Below are 17,642 nucleotides of genomic sequence, written 5' to 3'. Positions count from 1 at the left end.
ATCTACTGTTTTACCGTTTTACCTTCTTAGACGTTTTTTATTTTTTTTTTTTTTTTGGTGTAACACATTACAAGATTTCCTTATTCAGAATTATTTGTACTTTGCTATGAATTAGTAATAAACCCCTTTGCAAACATTTTTATCTTGATGCTATTTTGGGAGCAGACTTTTTACTCTGCATTTGCACTATGCCAAGTTTAACAGGCACTAAGACCTCCAGGCACTGTTGCTCTCCCCATGTTGATAGGGAGACCGAGATACTGATGCTCCTTCCCTAACGAAAGAGACATACAGTACCTTTTTATGAGGATACACAATGATTACAGCACGAGATGCCAGGAAGGGGTTCTATCTTTCTGAGGTCTCTCTTTAAGCCTGCCAAAAGGATGAGGAGGATGTGTTACCAGAGAATATGATTTCAAAAGCACTAATGGATGAGCAGCAAAGAAGCTGCACTGCACTGTAACCAGGGAGCATCTAGACACCTTTTCCTTAAACTCTGCAAAAAGAAAGGCCCCTCTCTGGTGGCCGGAAGGACTAGACATAGACTGACAGGAATACATTGTGCTTAAAATCACAGAGTAAAATGTATTTCCTAGAAATCAAATTAGACACACCCTAAATACTATCAGCTGTGCTCATAAGTTGTCAAGGTGCTGAAAGAGAACTTTGAGGCATGATCATGGCAATTCAGTAGCATCTCCAAAATCATTTATTTTGCATATTGGTTTGGACAGAAGAAGATGACCTTGGGCACTAGATTTGTTACCCCAAAAGATATTAATAATGGAAAGTTACATTAATAATGGGATTAAAAATATAACATGGTGTTTTGAAGCTTTCTTATATACTGCACAAAGCACTGTGCTTAGGCCTTCTGGAAGATGCCTAATAATGACGATACGGCCAGACTGACCTGCCGTACTGAGCAGGCTGAGAACACCACACACAGCAGATTCACTGGCACAATCTACAGTTGAACACACCAATGTTAGATCCTTCCTCTCTGCCTCATGGCACCAATTCTTCCTTTTGGCACAGATGGCTTCATATTGTTCTAATTATTTTGGCCTATAGTAAGGATGATACTCAAGAGTTCTCTGAATTGAGTATTGAAATCCTGTTAAAAGATCTGTCATGAATAAAGCAAGAAAATCAGAAATTGAGCCCATATTAGTAAGAAGTGTCCCATACCACATGAAGCTTGAATTGTCATCTTTGCATTTACCCACGTGAGCCTTGGTGACAGAGTGTTGATGTGCTGACACATCAAAAGATCCTGCTGTGTTTGTTTTCAAACAGGTCAAAGCCCAGCAGTTGATCACTCTGCATGCTTATAGGCTTGTCAACGGTTTACGGGCTGGTTCGCCCGGTTCCGTGACTAGAAGGGCGGAGGGATCCGCGGATCCGCGCCCCCCGGAAAAAAAAAAGAAAATAAGGGACCCCGAAATAATTGAAAACAGTGGCAACAATCTGAGGTAAAACAAAGTAATTTACTAAATATGGTATCAACAGAATTTTTATAAGGAGAGAGAATGTGAAATTGATGGTGGATCGGCCTTACCACAACGCTGAGATGAGAAGCGCAGGCAGAGAAGCGCAGGCGAGAAGCGCAGGCAGAGAAGCGCAAGCGAAGCAGCGCAGGCAGAGAAGCGCAAGCGAAGCAGCGCAGGCAGAGAAGAGAGCATCAGGTGACCTTGCCGGGAGTTATATCTCCTCGCTGACCGCAAAGCCCCCTGGGGAAACGTAGCTGCTCTTCTCCGCTTGGACAGGCACCCGGAACTTGAGCATCAGCAGTCAAAACCCCAGTGCATTGCATGATGTTATGATGTGGAATACCGATAATGAAAAATCATGAAACCATGACAAGGCTCTGTGTCCAGCTACGCAAGAGCAGGAACTCAGCACTGAGAAGGATGAGATATAAAATGTAGAGCTGCACAACAACTTCTACAGTATGACTCAGACTGCAGGTGCCATTTAGCAGTGTCATTTGGAACTGCAACTCCAAATTCTCCAGAAAATCCTGTACATGTCAAAACACTTCCTGAAACAGTGAGCATTATATCTGTAATAAGGCCTTGCATATTTCATATGCAAATGCAATTAATAATTCAAATTATATTGAAATATATGCAGCTTTAGTGTGCTCCTTTGGAGGTAAAGTATAGAAGCACAGTCACAATCCTGAAGAAACTCTGACCTTGTTCCAAAGAGCAACTCTGGTTGTCCTCAAAGCAGATCTGTGGCTTGCAAAACACAAAGCTTCTTCAGTGTCATCCTCCTTTCCTCATCCCATTTGCCTATTTGATATATGAAAGGTGTCTTTTGTATCCAGTGATGTCCATGGAAGTGGTGAAGATAGGCTTGTTGGGATTCCTTGCTTGCTTTCGGTGGTTGTCACTGCTTGGCACACCAGCTATTTAATATGTCTGTGGCAGAAGTAGATGTACAGATGGAAGCTTGTCATTGAAATTGTGTTGTAATTTGGAAGGTGTTCGCATTCTCATGCAATCTAGCAAAAAATCACATATTTGTGTTCACACAATGGCCATGCACCTCTTTAGACTTTGTGAAAAATCGGCATGTCTCCAACCCAGACTGTTTTTTTCTGTTATCACACTGCTCTTCCCTCAATACTGAGCATGTTCATAGACTAATCTGCAGATCACACAGGCTTTCAGGAAATCATCTGCAGGAAAGTGATCTTGCCATTTAACTGTTCACCAACAAATCTATGTTGCCCCTCCTCAAATGCCAATACCTGGCCTGCATAGCTGAGGTGCTCATAAGCCACCCAAAGCTGTTTTATTACTTTTACTGAGGAAACAGTCATTCCAGTGCGCATCTTTCAGATTGGCAATGTCACTGGTGAATTCTTTGAAGGATCCCTGGAAGCTGGCATTCTCATAGAGGGTGTTTTTTGCCTTCTCGGCTGTACTTCTGTAGTTTGGATTTCTTGCTGTAGAAGTTGGATGACAGCCTGCAGAAAAAGAAAACAGGAAAAAGTATACTAGTAAGAAGCATTTTTGACAAAAGACAAAATGGAGAGGAAAAAAAAGGATAAGAGAACAAAACAATTCTAGCAAAGGATAAATGTTGCAGCTACTGGACAAAACAGAGCTATGTCAAAATTTGGAAAAGTGAAATGAGATATGCACATCAAAACTATCTGTTCTTATTTAGTCAAGCATGTTGGTTTATATGTATGCTCAAATAACACCTGAGTTTAGTATCTTATTGAAGTACCTTATATAATAAATCAAATATGAATTGAAAGACTGATCACCAGTAGTATAATTGACACTGTATTTAAGAGTTATTTTAGAAATCAGTGATGCTTGTTTGGACTGAATTTCACAACTCTTAATACTACAAGTAAAGAAAAAAAAAGTGAAACATTCAATTATCTTCTGAATGAAAGTGCAATTTACTGATTGATAGAAAGCTAATTTAATGACCTTCTATCTGTACTACTAGTGCTATTATTAATAAAAATATTTTTAAATAAACCAGTTAATTTCTGACAACATAAACATTCCAGTCCTAAGATTCATTTGTAAACTGCTTCCTTTCACCTCACTCAGTGGCCTCTCCCAGCACTTCCACTTCTTTTCTAGGTACAGTTATCTTGCTGCTGTCTTCCCACTACTCAAAGGATGTATCAAGCTTTTGTAAATCCAGACGTCAGATCCATACATGTTACAACTCTCATCTCAACACTTGAACCTGATCAACTTCATTTCATAGTAGCTGCCCAATAAACCATTTTGTTTCCTTTTAGAAAGCACACATTTCTCTTCAATGCCGGCTTCCAGATGTGGAGAGTTGTTAGCACTTCATCCAGTCATAGTAGGCACAGCAGTCTCAAAACATGCCATATAGCAAAAGTGAGAAGGGGCTGATACTACCCTCAAGGATCAGAAATCAACAATTTTGTTCTGCTCCTCCTGCTCTGACTCAAAAGTCTGCTGAACCGTGACTAGTCTGACAAAACAGTCTCTTGATTCTTGATTGTCTTCACTCATGAGAAGTCAGTTGGATCACAGTAATAAAAACATATCAAACATTTTGTGATCAGTGAGCTGTAGACATTTTAAGCTTGCTGAACTTCACATTTTTGCTTACTTGGTAAGTGCATCTAATACATGTTAGTTTTCCAAAGGGTTTCCATGTAAGATATCGCGGTAATAAAATGATTCACATTTAAGATATGAGAGGTCTGGCTAAGAAGTTTACACCAATGAAAACAGCATTCCTGTTTTCAAGCCTCTGGTTGTTCCCACCTCTTAGCTAGGACCATATGGGATATAGCACTCCCACAGGCTCTGCCAAGAGCCAGCTCCATATTATCAGCTGTGGCAGTTAGCAAGCCACCTCTCTCTCAGCAATGGTTTCTCATTTAAGTTATTGTCCAGAATATGTTCCCCACCCCAATCCCCACCCAAGGATGCATACCTGCTTTGTTAACATTAGACTTTTCCCCTTACCTTTCATCTTGGAACAACATGAAGTCACATCACTGTAGTCACTTGGCAGCTCCGCCAGGGCACTGAATGTGCATCTGAATGTGTCCTCCCTACAATTATAATTAATAAAAGCTTCGCTCTGACTTGTCCTTAATTGTACTTTTGTTATTACACACTTGGAGCCCTTATATTCACTGACAATATCCAGGCGATAGAGGTGGCATTTAAACAGTTTTCTTTAAATTCTTTCTTCCTGCCCTCCTACGTAGCCATTTCAGCAATCACAGGAGCACAAAGCTGGTAGAGTAGAGCAAAGCGGCTCAGGCAAAGTTGCCAGTATGAACATTTTTGCTTATTTTCTGAACTATCATTTTATCCCGTAATACATTATCACACACAGTAATTGGTCAGCACACTGACAAGGTAAGCTACTGTGGGAGGAAACAATGGGAGTTTAAGAGCAATTCAGATCTTGCAAATACAGCAGTAAAACCAACAGATTTCCTTTAAAGGCTTGTTTTGCCTCACCCATCTCAGGATTTTGAAATGGAACAACAGCCTGATGAATGGCATTGATTGTGTAAGAAGAAAAACAACAACAAATAATAAGCTACAGTAGTGGTGAAAGCAAAGGAGCAAATGTTTATCTTCACAGAAAGATTCAGGTGGTTTCCCCACCTCTGGAAGTCTCGAGTCCAACCCCCAGCCCACAGCTGTGCTGAATCTAAAGATAAATCTGGTTGCTCAGCATCTTCCTCTAGTGACTCGTGAACAACTCCAAGACTGAAGCTTGCCCGGCCTCCCAGATGCTGTGGCTCTCTGAGATAATATTCTCTTCCTTAATGCTAGAAATGAGAAAGCTCATGGGAAAAAAAGACTCAAAGGAAAGATTTAGTGGTAATTTTAATCAAATACCCACGAGCCCAGGAGCTCAAGCATGCCCTGCATATGGGCAGACTGACAGGGCAGGCAATCTGCAGAAAAGGACTGAAAAGTCAGGAGCTGTGAGCCAGAGCTTTGTCCAGCAGAAGGCCTGAAAAGAAGTACTGCTTACAGATACAGAGCAGATGCATCCAGGCTGCTCTAGACTGTCATTAAACATAATGTCCTCAAGGAGCAATATTTAACTAGCAGGACATCCTTCAAAGTCATCATTATGCGGTGCTCCTGTGCAGGCTGTAGGATGATGTTCCAGAGAGTCCTGCTATCAGGTGCACCATGATTGGAAAAAGATGGGGAGCCAAGGCAGGGAGAGCTCACCTCTGCCAGAAGAGAGCATGTCAGCTCTAGCTAAACCCTCCCACTGCATCTGTTTCCCATGCTGCTTGTCCGGGCCCAAATTCTCTATTTAAAAGTAAATGTCAGCTTCTGTGTTATTTTTTATTCTGAATTCAATTGCACAAAAATTACTCATAAGTAGGAAAAGAACTTCTGCTTAGCTTTATTGCTTTTTGAAATCAAGAGGCATTTTAAATGAAAATTATCACAGTATGAGGAAAACTTCCACCACCAAAGACAAATTGAGAGGTGGCAACACTTTCAGCAAGATACTCAAAGAGCAATCTGAAAAATCTCCTCAAAGTCTCAGATAGCAAGAGAGTAATCCTAGCGCCATCTCAAGGGATCAATTTCAGTAGCATTACAACTTGAGTTGGAACCTAAAGTGATCAAGACCATTCATTTAGTCTTCATCTAGATTTAGCAGATGTATGATGAGAGCCCCATCTGGAGTACTGCATCCAGGTCTGGAGCCCCCACTACAAGAAAGACAGGGAGCTGTTGGAGAGGGTCCAGAGGAGGGCCACAAAGATGATCAGGGGTGGACTGGAGGACCTCCACTATGAGGACAGGCTGAGGGAGCTGGGCTTGTTCAGCCTGGAGAGAAGAAGGCTGCAGGGTGACGTCATTGCAGCCTTTCAATACCTGAAGGGAGCCTACAAACAGGAGGGGAATCAACTCTTTGAAAGTGTTGATAACTGCAGGACAAGGGGAAATGGTTTTAATTTGAGGGTGGGAAATTTAGGTTGGATGTCAGGGGGAATTTCTTTACAGAGAGAGTGGTGAAGTGCTGGAACAGGCTGCCCAGAGAGGTTGTGGATGCCCCGTCCCTGGAGGTGTTCAAGGCCAGATTGGATGGGGCCCTGGGCAGCCTGGTCTAGTATTAAATGGGGAGGTTGGTGGCCCTACCTGTGGTGGGGGGTTGGAGATTCATGATCCTTGAGGTCCCTTCCAACCCTGGCCATTCTGTGATTCTGTGACAGTACCTAAAGCTACTGGTTTATAATAATTCACAGCAGCCGGAAGGAGGCGTGACATTAACTTTGTGAAGAGGAAAAGGACATACTGCAAGGATAGGTCAAAATCCCAGGAACTGGATTTGAAGGAGTCTAAATTACTTAAGTTTTTCTTTCACAGAGATTTGAAATGGAAACATTAAGACAGATCTGAGTAGGGAATGAAAGTGTCAATCTATGAATATAAGTACCAGAAGAAATGAACAACAGGAGATTGATTGTTAAGAGTGGCAGGTATTGGTGGCATTTAGATCAGTGTCATCAAGCACAACAACGTGCAACTTCTTGAGATACTCAGATCAGATCAGCCTCCACCAAGACTAAACAAAAGGATAATTTGGAGAATCAAGTCATCTTTTCCAACCTCAACAATTTTGTGATTACAGGAAGATAAAGAGCCATGAGACAGAAAAGGAAATGAAGCAAAGGGCAGAAGGTGAATTCCAATGACTGATAGACAAGAAGATTAAAGATCAAAATGACAGTGTACTTCTAAAATGTACAAAAGACACATTCAAAACCATGGATTGCTTATTTAGGAACAATCCTGGACACATGATGCCAGTGCCCTTTGTGCTCCAAGTAGTGCAGGCCATGGAACTGCAACACATGCATCTTGATTGCTTGTGTTGGTATAGCAGTGGGACCAAGTAAGAACAGGAATTTCATTTTAAAATGAAATGTACATTCCCATCCAATGCTATCTTCCCCTGAATTTTATTTCTGTCTTGCTGCTATGTAGCAACACTGTATATTTCACTCTCAGCTAGAAGAGAAACAGTCTGCACCTGAAGCAGGTTCAGTTTTAGCTAATTTGCTCTTGTAGAGTCAACACAACAGCACCCAGCAACACAGTGCCACCTCACTGCAGCACTCCAGGATAAGATCTCTGCACTGGGATCCAGACTTCAGAATGGAAGAAAGGAGGTCAGCTCTTCCTTTCTCAGCAGCCATGCATCTTCCTTGTCCTTTCCAGAATAGGCTTGAGACACTGCCCTGTTATTTCTCCTTCAAATGATGCAGAGCAGGTACATAATTCTCCCCAACAGCTCACTATTAGCTAATGAAGTGATCCTGTTGCAGGCTGTAGTGCATACTGGCAGATGCCAAGGGAATGGCATAGAACCATAGAATCACCAAGGTTGGTAAAAACTTCTAAGATCATCCAGTCCAACTGCCCACCTACTACCAATGTAGCCCCACTAAACCATGCCCCTCAGTACATCTAAACATTTCTTGAATGCTCCAGGGATGATGACTCAACCCAACTCCCTGTGCAGCCCATTTCAGTGACTGAGCACTTTTTTAGATAATAATAGTTTCATAATATTCAACCTGAACCTGGCACAGTTTGAGGCCATTCCCTCTGGTCCTATAAACAGAAGGGGCCAACCCCAACCTCGCCACAACTTCCTTTCAGATATTTGCAGAGAGTGATAAGATCTCCCCTGAAACTTCTCTTCTCTGGCCTAAACAGTCCCAGCTCCCTCAGCTTCTCCCCATAAGACTCCAGCTTCATTGCCCTTCTCTGGACATGCTCCACAGTCTCAAGGCTTCTGAATACAGTACTGGAGAAGCAGCTTCACGAGAGCTGAGTACAGGAGACAATCATTTCCCTGTTCCTTCTTGCTACTATTTCTTATACAAGCCAGGATGCCACTGGCCTTCTTAGCTATCTGGGCACACTGCTTGCTCACGTTTTGCCTACTGCTGACCAACACCTCCAGGTCTGTTTTTTTCACACGGTTTTTCAGCTACTCTGCCCCAAGCCTGTAGCACTGCCTGGAGTTGTTATGGCCAAAGCGCAGGATCTGGCACTTGTTGAACTCCATAACAGTGGCCTCAGTCCAGTAATCCAGCCTGTCCAGATCCCTCTGAGGGGCCTTCCTACTCTCAGGCAGATTGACACTCCTGTCCCAGCTTGGTGTCATCTGTGAACTTACTGAGAATGCACTCAATCCTCTCATCTGGATCATTGATAAAGATACTGAACAGGACAGGCCTCAAATGCAAACAGACAGTCCCTCAGCCTCTGGTGCCAGCCTTTAAGTCCTGGCCAGGGGCTGTCCTGACAGGATCTATGTCCTGACAGGGTCCTGATTCTGCCTGCTAGTCCAAGCTTCACCTATGCTCGGCCACCAAGACTTGGGTCTGAGCATGTTTAAGATGACAAAAAAGAACTGGAGACTCAAATCTCAGACAAGACTGAGATGACGTATATTCAAATGTACACACTCATTATAGCTGGTAGCTTCATTTCTGGAGGAACACAACAGAAGTAAAAAATTATTTTTATCAAAAATCAAGATGCAGAACCAGCATTCATTACTGACAAAACTGGAACAGTTGCATCTGGGAGAAGCAGAGTAGGCCAATGTCCAGAGGCATCAAGCTAAGGAAAGGTTTAAACAACACGTCTCTTTAATCTTATTTTATCAAGTGCGTACAAGAAAATTCTGATTTCTAAATTATTTTAAAGAAAGGAGATTAATATGGTATATGGCCCACAAATCACTGCTCTCAAACTCGCAAAACTGTTAAATTACTGTCACACAACTGTTAATACAACTCTAAGTATTAATTCATCAATAGCACAAAGCAATTGTGAAAAAACACCCAAATATTCCAGTGTTACAGAACAGCAGTTCAGTAATTCCCTTTCTGTCAACAAAGTCAATATAAAATTTCCAATTACTGAGAGACTACAAGATAGAGTTATCTAAAGTAGAAGTGACTTAACACATTCCTGACTTATTTTTCAACACTCAATGAAAAAAGAAAAAGAAAAAAAAAGGTTAAAACTCAGAATATCTCCAATTACATTGGCTTACATGAGATGAAAAAAAATATCTGTTTTATATTTATCCGTTAAAAAAAAAAAAAGTCGCATCCTCTAGCAGACAACCTCCATCCCAGCTACTAGCATTAAAATCAGCAGCTGTGTTTCCAGTATCACTGCAACTAATGATTATTTGGAAGGCATTCTCACTTAAATATGAATCTAGGCTGTTGTTTGTGAGCTTGCTTCCCACATAATCCCCTGTGCAGAGCACAGCACTCATTTCTTTTGCAATGAGGAAGTTTATTTCAAGATGCTGATCTGGTCAAAAAGAACAAGTTTTGCAGCCTGAACGATAGTGTCCAAGAGAGAATAAGCAGAAAGGAGGAAAGTTCAAAAGAAAACAGACCGAAGCTGCCTAGACTATTATAGATTCATGCCATCATTTAAGAGCAATCTTTTAAGCTTGCTTGTATATTTTACTCATGAAATCATTTAGTTGTGTTTTTGATTATATATACGCATATATAAAATGATATAATTTAGCAGAAAACATTTCCATCTTTCTCAGTACCTGCAGACTTAGAACACCCTTGGGACAGATTTATTATAGTCACAAAAGTAATATTAGGAGCAAATTTGAGGGTCTGAACTGTGTGTTCAGGGTGTTACAGATTGAAGCAGGCAACAACAACCTCCTAAGTCCCCCACACTCTCTCTGCAGGGCATCAGAGCTGGCAGTGGGGCTTCTTGTGGCTCCAAGAAAAACTAAGAGGTGATACACATGAGATTGGCTGACACAAATCCTTGCCAAAAATCTTTACATATAGACTCACAAGCTCACAGAAGAAAAGAGTCCCTGATATCAAAGACCATCTGGCCTAGTGCTTTGGGGATAAAAGAAATAGATCGTAAAGCCTCTTGTCTCATTTATACATTCCTTCAGCACAGAGAAGTAAGCCATTGAACAAAGAACTGCCACAGGGGGAGCTAAGAGATGGAGATTGTTTATTAAATATTATTATTAAGTAATGAATATTTACAGTGTTCTTTTCTTGTAATGGGTAATGAAGTTAACCAAGCATTTTGTATTTTTTTCCCCAGTCTACAAAAGAGACTCAAAATCAGTTTAAAAAAAAAAAGAAGAATATGACGAAAATAGAAAAAAAATAACAAACAAAACCCTTTTCTTCCCCACCTTCAGAGTACAAAAAGAGAAGAATGAGGGAGATGAGTGTAAACATACAAAGTTTTTGAATGGGATGGAACGACACTATACAAAAAATACAATACATGAACAAATGAAGACTTATTCTGATTTGAAACAAAAATGACGTAAGGATTTTTATATTTTTCACACAACTGTTTTTTTTTCTTGATTAGAACTCATGCTGAGTTTATTTATTAGAAGCACATTTTTAATCCTCCCAGAGGACTATTTAAACATTCACCAATACTCTTAAACGTTTATTTACTTTTATTTCTTCTTTGGTTGACTTCATAATCATTATATTTTCCACTACCTTGCAGATGAATAAAACAATTTAGCTTGAAACTGTGGATGGCAATCATGCTCTGCTTCCCTTTCAAAACCGTTTTGAAAAAGGTAAAATAGTAGAAAAATCGAATTAAACTTTGTCCAATTCCATATCCTCTCCTCCCTCCCATTAGACCTTGTTAAGAAAACCCCACAGGTACTTTGGTTAAAATAAATAATTAAAAACAATAACAAAAACACAAGCAAAACATAAAAACAATTATGAAAAATGAACAGAAGACTGACCAATGAACAATCCTTACTTCACTCAAACAGTGCGACAACATACAAGCCATTTCCAAAAAGTGAGAGTCCTCACCAGGTAGCTGTGGACCAAAAAGCATAACCATTGCATTTTTCTTCAAGTATCAGATCTATCTGCTTGCTTGGAAAGACTCTGGATATTAGCAAAGGTGTCCATGGACCAGTCGTTTCTGATGAATTTAATTTTTTTTTGAGAACAGAATGGGAAAGTTTTATACATACAACTTGAAAGCAATCCAGGTATAATAATAAGCCTAAATTATCTAGATCTAGTACTAGTGACAAAAGATCCTCACCATTGGCAACCCTAATGTTTTTCTTCATCCAACTTGCATGCCGTTTCAAAAACAAGCAATCAAGCAGTAAATAACCATAGGGTGAAAACAGACACTCTACCCTACTTTTGGCTCATCATCACACTGAAAAGCAAGTGATTTTAAAATATTCATCAAATGACTCTGTTTTTTTCCCTGCTGGTGTTGGCACACAGCTGCTTCACACTTCAGGTACATCTCCACAGCCTGTCCACTTTTAAGCAAGTTGAGTCGTAAATTCACGTCAGCCACACAGCCTGCAAAAAGACTGTCAAATAACATAACATACAGAAAGTCATAAGAAGTAACAGCAAAAGTAAAAGATGAACACACTGGAAAAACTAAGTATAGCTTTCATGAAAATTCATTTCAAATCAGGTCAAGTCTAGCAAGATGTGCTAGTATCCAGAAGGAAGACTTTATCATAAGCCCGGATCTACTCCAAATATTAAAAGCAAACAAACAAAAAAAAAAAAACCCAGCAAAATGCTTTTAGAGGACCTAGCAGCATGACCTATATTAAAAGCATTGCTTTTATTCCATCTGAAAAATACTGCAGCACGCTGGCACATTGCTTTTCCATCTGTAAGTCTTAGAGTACATAACAAAAATAGACAAACATTACTCATTCAGGGTGAGCAAGGACAGGAAACAAAGACTGCTTTTGCACAGGAGAATGAAATTCCAGTAGAAAGACTACCAGGTTCTCACTACAGAGACAGAGGCTGAACTTATCACATTGTCAAATCCTACCTCAGATTTCAGCAGCAGGCGATCAGCAGCACCTCAAAGCAGCAAGGAGTCTGGTCCAGGCTATTTCCAGACATCTCCAAAGGACAGAGACTGCCCAGCTGAACCACTCTCAGAAGACTTTCCATTAATATCCAGACAGAATTTCCCATTCTACTGCTGGTTTCTGTCACCTCTATTGCTTCCTGTCTTTCTGTTATGTACCTCAAACGAGTCTTGTTCTGCTGCCCAACACCCTCTTTAGGTTGTGACAGACAGAAATTAGACTCTCCTCTCCTCTAGTCTTTTTAATGCCAGGTTCAATAAATATAGCTTCATCACCTCATCAATTGCTTCAAGATCACGCTATTTCAATAGTAGGTTGTTTAGCCAAGTACCTTCTCTGCCACGATGGATACCTTAGCTTTCATCTCAGTAACTACTCATCTTTTCTTATTTTCTTATTCCTTTAAAGTGGGGAGTGGTAGGCAGGGAGGGTGGTAATTATACATGAACTGCATCTTCCCATTTCCTTTTTGCTATTTTTTCCTAGTAATTGTGGATGCAAGGCACCAGGACAGTGTTATATTGGAGGAGGTTTTTGGTTTGTTCTTCTTTTGGTGCTAGCTAGTGGTGGTGAAACAATCCTTTGCGAGAGAGTCTCTTTTGCACTTCTGGATCAGATTTCTGTTTCTTGGGGAAAAAAAATAGTTCCTGAAAACACAACATATGACCAGACCACAGAATACCCAGCTGCAAACAGCCCACTCACTAAAAGACAAATCAATAGCATTCGCTGCCAAACCCTTGAGGAAAAAGATGCCTTCTTTTTGCATAATTGCATCTTAAACAGACTCGTATTTTTTATTTTTTATTTTTTAATTTATCGATTTTCTCTGTTTGCTGCAGTCCCCCTTTGCCAGTGCTTCTTTCCCAGGGAAGCTTAGCTATCCATATCAGAATGAATCCTGGAGCAAGTGAGCTGCACTGCAATTGAAAGGTGACTCTGTTTTGGCGCTTTTATTCACCAGAACTTAAGAGCACCATAGTGGTGGGACTCACCAGTCCCAAAGCTGTTTAGCAGTCTGCTACTCTGCATGCACACCATGACTGCTACCCCAACATGCAACAACAGCAAAAGCAAATGTGAGGGTCTCATAGGGCAATCGTCTAATCTCTGGGAGGGATGGAGCCGGCAAAACGTCAGCTGTTAGAAAGTAAACTAGACTGAACAACACTACTATTACACCTGAAGGAGGGACAATAACACCCTACTGGACAGGTGCTGCAAATCCACTCACAGCACACAACTCCACAAAAGATGCATTGGAAAGAGGTACAACAAATACAGACTGACAAAAGCTTTGGAAGGCCCCCTTGACAAGATAAAGGAGCCAGCAAAGAAAGGGAAGAGTTTTTCTAATAATCTCCTTCCCAAGATGTCCTCTTCTGAGATCAAGGAAAAGAAAAGAAACTCAGTGAATCATTGTTTAAGTTCAAAATGTCAGAGCCCAGCAGGACTGTTTTCTGTCCCTGTGTTTAATAAACGTGCAAATGGGTATCCGTAGCATGGTTGCTAAGTTGGAAACTACAAACATTAAGCCTTAGACTAACCAGGTGCTCAATACTAGAAAAAAAAAAAGCCACAGGCATGCAGAAGGTCCTAGCTTTACAGCACCCCATTTGGTTAAGAAAGACTTTCAAGTTCACAAAAGTATCTAGCATTTTGTCCTTCTCACACATTTCATCATCCAGTTGCTTTCCTAAACAGTTCAGCATCCTGGACCGTATACAAACGTGATAGACAATGACTTGCCCTCAACTCAACACTAGGTGTCACTTTTGGTTTAAAAATGCAACAACACACGTGAAAAGTTGCTTGAAGAAACTATCTTTTAGGCGTAAGATTTTCAGGAGACCTCCGGACGTCCAAACTCTTCCTGGAAGAATAATAGTGTAGACTCCTAGAGGAGTAATGATATGGACACTCGTAGAAATATCTATTCACTTGCAAGGTTTTAAGGTTCCAAAATGCCTCAAATCAGGCATTTAAAAGCATATGAAAATACCAAACAAGTCTTTGCCACACTAGGTGTAATGTAGAACAGCAGAAGGTTCTCTCTCTTTTGTGTGTGAGCAGTGAAACTCTTGTGAACAAGGGATTACTAAATGGAGAAGCTGTCAGTCTGTTCTGACAGACCATCTTGGCCCGCTGGCTTCTTTTGCTGCAGGTGGTCGAGTACCGCTCTGCTTTCCATTCTTTCACAGGAACAGATTTGCATGCCAAAAGACATCTGAGCACCTGGGATTGACTCAAAGCAGGAGAAAGTGGCGTGGTGTTTGTGTTCAGGGCCAGAGGCAAGTTTGGGCACAGAGTACAGTACAAGTGAAAAAGATAAGGAAGCAAAAAGTACATAGCAAGGGGAACAGTTCCCTCTGGGTTGACATTGACTGTGCTAAAAACCATTCTATTTAGAAAGGATCCACTAAAGAAGGGAGCAAAAGAGATCAGTAAAACTAAAGCTGGTTGACCCCAAGGCCAATTATTTGCCACATCATGCAGTACTAGGAAGTAGGGGACTGCAAAGGGAGAGGCCACAGGCTCAAAACAAAACACTTTCCATGTCTAAATATGGATCTTCTGGGCATACGCAGGAACTTTGCAGAGACTAAAAGCACCACCTGGTTTAAAAACCAAGACAACACAGGAAATAAATTAAACAAGCATATATTACAGGTAGCCTGTAAGTAGCATATTCCTGGGTAAAGAGTACCCCACTATATGGTTGCCCTTGGACTCTTTCCAGGAACAGTCACTTCAAGTTACCAATCCCAGAGCATTCTTCTGGAGAAGTATGGCTCTGGGCCCCTTCAGAACTGAAAAGACTTTGTCACACACAGTCAAAAGATGGAAGAGCCTTCAATGCAAAATAGGAGGCTGGAATTCAAGGGAACTCAGGATCACAGCAAAGATCAAAAACATAAGACAAGGAAAAAGCAGTGGTAAAGCAAAGTATACAACAGCAGCATATTTTCCTTGACAGTAAGGAAGCTATTAAAAAGCACTATGGCATATGGGATCTTGAAAGAATAAGTTTTCATTTTCTGGTACCTCCTCAGTTAGTAAACACCAAGAGACAGAAGATTCTAGGACTACTTCTTCAGCCTTATGAGGAGTGGCTGAAGAAGCTGGGATTGTTCAGTCTGGAGAAAAGGAGACTCAGGAGAGACCTTATTGCTCTTCTATAACTACCTGAAGGAAGGTTGTAGTGAGCTGGGGGTCGGCCTCTTCTCTCATGTAACCAGTGGTAGAACTAGAGGGAATGGCTTCAAGCTGTGCCAGGGGAGATTTAGGCTGGATGTTAGGAAATACTGCTTTTCTGAAAGAATGGTCAGGCACTGGAATGGTAGTGGAGTCACTGACCCTGGAGGTGTTCAAGGAACGTTTGGATTTTGTGTTGAGGGACATAGTTCTTACTAAACTATTGGTGATGGGTGGACGGTTTGACTGGATGATCTTGAAGGTCTTTTCCAACCTTAATGATTCTGTGAATTCTTGGGGCCTTAGAAAGCAAATAAAATACAGAATACAGCAGAAAATCCTCGGTGCTGCTACCTACCCCTACTAGATAGCAAGGTTTAGCAGCAGAGATGAGTTTGGTTGGAAACGCAAACTATAGGCTCTGCTCCCTCCCCCACATTCAGAGCATGTGGAAGGCAGAGCTTCAGTGTAAATATAGTTTGAAGGTGGTTGGATATACAGAGTTGAAGAGAGTAGGCAAAAGGTGTAAACTGCTACCAGAAATATGATCAAACAGCTGCTCTTCCTAACAGAAATAATCTATGACAGAAGACAGTTCTTAACAGATCAAGGTTAGAAGTGGTGAGGTCAGATGCACCTCAACCTTCATTCATCCGAAGAACAAGTGCTGGCATCTCTAGCTGCACGGCAAGAGAGAATGCAGTAGGGAAGGACAGCAAACACAAGTCAAGAGATTAAGCAAAATAGAGAGGGAAACCGACAACCAAGGAAGCAAGGAGATAAGTATTAATGACACTTGACTGAGAAAAAGAGAACGCAAAGCAGGGAAAGTGGGAGCATGCATAGAAAAAAACATAGGGCAAGAAGGCAGAACACATGGACTGCAGGTAATAAATAGCATACACAGTTGTTTTGTTTTTTTTTCTTCCACAAGCAGAGAAGGGTCCAGCAAAAAGATAGAAATCACTAAAAAGCAGAAGGTGCATCTCTGACCAATAAGAGAGCATGTGACTGAAAGCAGAAGCAGCATCTTTCACTCTTCTAGACAGCATAAGCAGTAAATTGTTTTGCAGGCGTTACAGCAATTTTACCACAGTGTATGCAGGTTTCAGGGCCACAGTGCTAAATGAGATAGAAAGAGAAGCTAAGAGTTTAGAAAACACAGACCAAATACTGCTCCCTGCACATACTTTTTGCTCCTCATTGTTACTGTATAGATAATATAGAATGAGAAAAACAAGCCTGCAAGTCATAGGTATGAAGAAGGTATGAATGAACAGATGCTTAGTGGCACAGAAAGAATAAGTGCTCCTGGTCTTGACTACAGTAGTAGCCAGATTCCTCAAAGTGATAAATGTAGAAAAATAAAGTGTTACAGTGACCTGTATGCCTAAACACAGAAAAACAAAGTGAGCTTTCATAGAATCGTGGAATGGCCTGGGTTGAAAAGGACCATAATGATCATCTAGTTTCATCCCCCTGCTCTGTGCAGGGTTGCCAACCACCAGATCAGGCTGCTCAGAGCCACATCCAGCCTGGCCTTGAATTCCTCCAGGGATGGGGCATCCACAACCTCCTTGGGCAATCTGTTCCAGTGTGTCACCACCTTCTGTGTGAAAAACTTCCTCCTAATATCTAACCTAAACCTCTCCTGTCTCAGTTTAAAACCATTCCCCCTTGTCCTATCGCTGTTCACCCTTGTAAACAGCCATTCCCCCTCCTGTTCATAGTGGAGTTTATATTCAAGTACTGGAAGGCCACAATGAGGTCACCCCGGAGCCTTCTCTTTTCCAAGCTAAACAAGCCCAGTTCCTTCAACCTTTCCTCATAGGAGAGGTGCTCCAGCCCTCTGATCATTCTCAGCTGCCCTCCTCTGGACCCACTCCAAGAGCTCCACATCCTTCCTGTACTGGGGCTCTAAGCCTGGACGCAGTACTGCAGATGGAGTCTCACAAGAGCTGAGTAGAGGGGGACAATCACCTCCCTCTCCCTGC

At 41.3% G+C, this 17,642-nt stretch overlaps 1 long non-coding RNA gene across 3 annotated transcripts; it reads right to left on the bottom strand.

Annotated features, from left to right (window-relative positions):
* Positions 1 to 40: 40 nt before the first annotated feature.
* LOC104912914 lies at positions 41 to 1,604 on the bottom strand. 3 transcript variants are annotated; one of them, XR_004158752.1, is made up of 3 exons: positions 1,565 to 1,604; positions 917 to 1,132; positions 41 to 375 (listed from the first exon to the last, which is right to left on the bottom strand). It is a non-coding gene; the product is annotated as an uncharacterized LOC104912914 (long non-coding RNA). The 3 variants fall into 3 exon arrangements; XR_795008.2 differs by lacking the exon at positions 1,565 to 1,604 and adding an exon at positions 1,229 to 1,406; XR_004158751.1 differs by lacking the exon at positions 1,565 to 1,604 and having other exon boundaries at positions 917 to 1,406.
* Positions 1,605 to 17,642: the final 16,038 nt, after the last annotated feature.

Source organism: Meleagris gallopavo, chromosome 1, assembly GCF_000146605.3.
Source record: "Meleagris gallopavo isolate NT-WF06-2002-E0010 breed Aviagen turkey brand Nicholas breeding stock chromosome 1, Turkey_5.1, whole genome shotgun sequence".
Classification (NCBI taxonomy): Eukaryota; Metazoa; Chordata; class Aves; order Galliformes; family Phasianidae; genus Meleagris; species Meleagris gallopavo.
Note: the sequence above shows the minus strand (reverse complement) of the source record. Positions and strands in the feature narration are given on the sequence as shown.